Source organism: Arachis stenosperma, chromosome 3 (assembly GCF_014773155.1).
Source record: "Arachis stenosperma cultivar V10309 chromosome 3, arast.V10309.gnm1.PFL2, whole genome shotgun sequence".
Lineage (NCBI taxonomy): Eukaryota > Viridiplantae > Streptophyta > Magnoliopsida > Fabales > Fabaceae > Arachis > Arachis stenosperma.
Window position 1 is genome coordinate 30,619,522 of NC_080379.1, and position 6,427 is coordinate 30,625,948.

Below are 6,427 nucleotides of genomic sequence, written 5' to 3' on the forward strand. Positions count from 1 at the left end.
ATACCACAAACATTGAGAACTTACTTCACAAGATAAACCCCACACTCTTGTTTTTCATAACATTTTCTTTTATTTGACTTAGAGGACAAGCATACATGTAAGCAAGATGAAAATGAAAGCCAGGGACTTAGACCAGCACACCTTAGACCTAAGCAATGAAATCTTAAAGGCAAAATTGAAAATTCCTAAGCTATTATGGAAGCATGTTCTATTTCATACATGATTTTCCTTATTTAAAACTTGAAAAAGATAGAACGAAGAGGGAACTCCACCACCTTTTACTTATTGGAATGCTCATGCTCTCTCTCTTGTTTGTTTTCTTTGTGTCAACTTGCACTTCCCTGCATCCGTGTCATTCTGGCTCTTTTCCAATCTTCCAGTGCCTTTCTTACTGATTCATGACTCCTTTCGGCTCTTTCTCGTTCCTCTTGTGCTAATTCATCCTTTACGTCATCATATCTTGTGATCCCAGGGTGCAATACAGGCAGTTGTCCGACTAAGTATCTGAGCTTGGCTTGAGTGTTTACATGATATCCAGTCTCACTCATATATATTCCTTCCGAGAATACTCTGTATTCATCGAAAAGATCTTCCTGTTCTCTTTGTTTCCGATGCATCTCATGAATGTGTGCATCTTGATGTACTTGGATGTTGATTAGCTTTTGGATGGCTTTTTGTCGTTGATCTTGCTTTTGGTTCAACCTGTGGAAGGATTCACCCCACTGTCTCTCTTGTTCCAGTTGCTGCTCCATCAATTGCTTTTGCCACTCCCCTTGTTGATTCATCCATCTAGAGAATGATTCTTCTTGGCGATCCATCATTTGCAGTTGAAGCTCCTTCTGTGCCCCTTGATTCTCTATGTATTGTCTAGACAAGCCATCAATAGCTTCTTGTAATTGGTGCATGTCTAAAGTGGTTGGGGCTTGCTCCTCTGGGTTTTGTCCTTTTTTAACTTGATGGGCTGGCCTCTTTATTAGTCTTCGTTGAGGTAGGGGGTGCAACGGCATGCATCCATCGAAGAGTAATTGGGATACCGACTTTTATCCACTCGGGGTTTCCATCTTCGAACACCACCCCAGCCTTTGCGCACAGACGAAAAATGGTGCTGGGGTAGCCTAACCTTCCTCCAGAATCACTTTTCTCAGCGAACTTCCGAATGCCCTGAGCTATGAGTTCGTGAACCTTGATCTCTCCCCCTTTGAGTATACATTGTACCATTGTTGCTCTCTTACGGTTTACCTCTGAGTTGTTTCCAGCGGGAAGGATGGATTTCCTTATAATTTCGAACCACCCCTTTGCTTCAGGGGTGAGATCCCCTCTCTTAATGAATTTGGGCTTCCTATGGGAATCTCTTACCCAATTCGCTCCTGGTATGCAGATATCTTCCACAATCTGGTCATAATTGGGACTGCTATCTATTCTGGATTGATAGCTCTCTTCTGCGAATGGTATGACTCATAGCTTTAACAACCTCATGATGTTCATGGGACTAAAATCCACCGTCATCCCTCTTACGAAGCTTATATAAGATTCATCTGCCCTATCATACCTGACCGTATTTGCATAAAACTCTCTTACAAGAGTTGCGTTTACTCTTGTGACCAGATCAGTGAGGAGCTCCCATCTTCTCTTTTCCACCTTCTCTGTGATTTTGGGGCACTCAATTTTCGTGACTTGAAAGCCTAGCTCATATATGATCTCTTTCTCAGCCATCCAACTAAACTATAATGTATGGTGAAAGGTTCTAAATTTCTTCTCATCAAAAGAGGGTTGCTCCATAGGCTCCTTCCCTTTTCTTCTTTTAGAGCTCGATGATGCCATGAGTAACCTTTGATTTCAAATTTGTAGAAGTATGGATGATTGCAGCTTAAAAGATGTAGCTATGGGAGTGTGTGAGAAAGCTTTTGATAGGAGAAGAAGTGTTGAGTGTGTATTCTGAAAGTGAGGAATTGGAATGGAAGGGTGTAAAGTGAAGTGGTATATATATATAGGAGAATGGTGGGTGATTGAAGGGTGTGGATTGATGGTACGGCTTAATAGTGGACGGTTGGGGTTTGGCATTAGATGGGCACACGGATCACCACTTTTATGAATTGATTGGTTCGGTCTCCAAGGCTATCCTGCTCCCAATGTTGCATGGCAACACTTCCCAAGGTACTCCCCTTGAAGACAAGTGTGTAGTTCCTTTGGTGGAGTGACCGAACCCCCTTCATTTGGTTGTCCCATCAGTTCCCTCCAACATTCCCTTCAATTCCCTTGTAAGACAAAAGAAAAGAGAGATTAGTTTGAAATGTGGCAGAAAAACAAAAATGGGAGGCTAGCTACTTGTTTTTTTTTTTATTTTTGCTTTTGACTAACTAAGTGCCATTCATGAATACAAACCAACCGACTAACTAAGTGTTCATTCATGCAACATTGATGACACCAAACTTAGTTTGTGAGCATGTGGTGTAAAATGATTTGATTATGGCTCTAAGACTGACATGATATGAATTGTGTATGTGCCATCTTAGTGTGCCCTGAACACCAAACTTGTTGTTCACTATATGCTGCATATAAAGATTCTTCTAAGTGCTAGTCAAAGTTGATTTAGAATTCATGAACTTACTTTATTAACTACTATTAAAGATTTAAAGGAAAGGATATAAAACATGGGTTGCCTCCCATAAAGCACTTCTTTAATGTCATTAGCTTGACGGTTGTCCTTTGTCAGGGTGGTTGGTAGTGCTTCAAATCTTTCCCTCTTGCAGTGAATCTGTCTCCATTGGTTTTATTAAGAAGCTCCACATGTTCTAAGGAAAGAATTTTACTGATAGTGTACACTTGAGGCAGTTAAGATGGGATGGTGGGGAGATGAGGTGGGATAGGTGGAAAATAAGAAGAGATCACTTCATCTCCTGGAGAGAAATCCTCTGTAGGGATCTTCTTGTTCCTCCATCCCCTTGAGGCCTTTTTTCTTGTTCCCCTTGATGTTGTCCTACTCCTTGTGGTTTTGTTTTCCAAGAAGATTTTGTTGCTGGTCTCATATGACTCTGGTGGCTCTAGCTCCTCTTGGGTTACACTTGGCTGCTGTTCCTTCTGACCACATTGCTTGTTAACCAGAGGGATTCTCAGGTGTATTGTTTGTGCTTCCGTGCTTGTCTCTTCCATCAGTTCCTTATTGTGCTCTTCCCTTGATTCTTTGTTTTCATGATCTGCTTCTTGTGAGGGTTTGAAGACATTGAAAGTGAGTTGTTCATCATGTATCCTCAATATTAGCTCTCCTCGCTCCACATCTATAAGCACCCTGGCTGTGGCTAAGAATGGTCTCCCCAGAATGATGGGATGGATGTGATTCTCTTCCATCTCCAAGATAACAAAGTCTGTGGGAAGGAAGTAGTTCCCAACCTTCACTAACACGTTTTCAACCACTCCTATTGCCTGTTTTTGAGGTTTGTCAGCCAATTTGATGATTACGTCTGTGGGCGTTAACTCATTGATTTGAAGCTTTTTCATGAGGGATAGAGGCATTAAGTTGATGCTTGCTCCTAGGTCACAGAGTCCCTTATCAATCATTGTTTCTCCTATAGCACAGGGGATGTGAAAACTCCCTGGGTCCTTCCTTTTTGAAGGTGGCTCTGTTTGAATGAGAGCACTGCACTCCTTATTCATCACTATTGTCTGTCCACTCTTCAGTGAACTCTTTTTGGTCAACAGCTCCTTTATGTATTTAATGTATGAGGGAATATGTTGGAGAGCCTTAATGAACGGTATGTTTACATGAAGAGATGCAAACATGTCGAGGGACCTTGAATACACTCTCCTTGCTACACCACCCTTGAGCCTTTGGGGAAAAGGTGCATATGGGTTTAGAGTCTCCTTCATTTTTAGCTCCTTCCTGTGTGTAGGATTGGGTGCTAGATTTCTCTCTTCATGCTTTTTCTTTGGATTATCTTAAAAGTGTTCTGTTTGTGTGTTTACTTCTTCCACACTCCTCTCGTCACTTATAGTGATCATCTTGCATTCTTCCCATCTTACTTTCTTTGTTTCTCCTCTTGGATTCTTCTTTGTGTCACTTGGGAAACTATCAGTAGGCTTGGAAAACTGTTGAGATAGATATCTCACTTGGGACTCCAGCCTCTTGATGGTGTCTCCCTAGTTTTTTATATTGGCTCGCACTTCATCCTTAAATACTTTGTTGTCTTGGACTTCCTTACATATACCTTCAAGTAGAGTCTCAATTTTGGAGAGTCTGTCTTTGGTTGGTGATGGTGGGTTGAGGTTAGGAGGTTGAGAGTGGTCATGTTGGTTTTGGTATGGATGTTGAGAAGGGTGGTTAGGTGGGTGTTGGTATGGTCTCTGTGTTGAGTGTTGGTAGGTTGCATTGTTGTTGGGATTATGGTTGTGGCGTCTCTAGTCTTGGCCTTGGTCTTGTTGATTTTCCCACCCAAAATTAGGGTGGTTCTTCCAACCAGAATTATAAGTTTTGGAGTATGGATCATGGGTCTGCCTGGGTGAGTTCCCAACATATTTGGCTTGTTCCCAGTCGCCTTCTTCTCCTGTATTCACTCCTTCTTGAGCTGGTGATGAAGTGATAACTGCTGCAACTTGGTTCTCTTCCATCTTCTTGGTAAGATCAGCTAACTGCTTGGTGATCATCTTATTTTGAGCCAACAGTGCATCCATATGGTTCAGCTCCATCACTCCTCGAGTGTTGCTCCTTTCAGAAGCATAGAAGTAGTCATTCTCAGCTACAGTCTCAATGACATCTATGGCTACTTCAATGGTTTTCTTCTTGTTTAGAGACCCCCTGATGAATGGTCTACGGCCTTCTTAGATTCGTAAGAAAGACCTTTATAGAAAATGTGCAGTTGAACCCATTCATTGAACATGTCTGGTGGGCATCTTCTTGTTAAGTCATTAAACCTCTCCTATGCCTTATAGAAAGTTTCACCATCTTGTTGCCTGAAGGTTTGTACCTCAGCTCTCAACTTGTTGATTTTTTTAGGAGGGTAGAATCTCACCAAGCGTAGATTATGGACATCTCTCTCTCCCCCCCACCCTCTTGCTTTCCCTCTCAAACTCAGCATCTTTAGCTCTCTCTCAAGCTCTCAAACTGCATTCACTTTTTAAATTACCACCACCGTCAACACCAACATCCTCCTTTCTTCTCCTCTCCCTACCGCCATTGACATTTTCGGCCTCACCATTGCAAGGAATCGAAGTAATTCGTGAAACGGCAAAAGCATTCCATCAAGAAGCTCGAATCATCGCTGAATGGAACTACACGCCCGACAGCGCTCTGGCGCTAGCGATGAAGGCAACGATCGAGAAGACGAAGAGAAAGTTCTTGAACCGCGGTAATCAGGGGCTGTTGTGCTGTTTCGATAGGTTCCATCGAATTCTGCAAACAAATGCGTTTTCAGAGAACACGTGATTTAAGGAACTGGAAGAGGATGAGGGTTTGTGATTTGGAATTTAGGAGAGGAAGCCTCATGCATTTTTGAAAGGAGAAGAGTCTGAGATAGAGATTGGAGTGAATCATGGATCGAAGATCTTTGGGGAGAGAAGCAATGTAGGATTGTATTTGGCCAAGTGGACTAAAATCTGAATCCTTAATTAACTGAAACTTTCCCACTTAAACAATCCATGTAATCATAATACAACATCTAACCATCCATTAACCATGTTTTCCACATATTCATGCATTCTTATTTCAAGTACAACTCATATGCATTGCTTTCACTACTTACTTTGGGGCATTTTGTCCCCTTTCACTTATTTTGCTCTCTCTTTTTTTTTTATGCATATGATTAATTTATTGAATGCATGAACATGTCCTAAACATTTCTTTCACATTTTCAGAAAATTCTAACATACTCAATTCTCAAACCAGATGTTTCCAAACCCACTTTTCCCACACTAAATTTATGAGCACTCTCACTAGTCTAAGCTAACTAAGGATTCAAATTAAGGACATTATTGTTTTCCGCTTAGAGTTAATGATGTGCTAAAGTAAAGAACAAAGGGGTAAAATAGGCTCAAATTGGTTTGCAAAGGATAATGAAAGGTAAGGCCATGTGGGTATGTAAGCTAAGTAAAACAAAGGCCTCAATCATATAAGTGCATGCATACATCAAATTATGGAAATATAGAATTAAGCAAGACAAAAATCACAATTTTAGAGAGAAAAATACACACTAAAACAAAATTTTTGGTTGATAAAATGCAACCAATTCAAATAGGCTCAAAAATCTCACAGGTTTTGTGTGTTCGAGTTCTAAACCATGTTCCAGTATAATATCTCTTCAAACAAGTGTAACATTAAATTTTATTCAAATTAGTGAAATTTTCTAAAAGGTTTCTTGAAAAAGAAAATATTACTTTAACCAAGTGGTAAAATATGCACAAAAATCAAACAAACATGCAAATGTAACAATGAACAAAC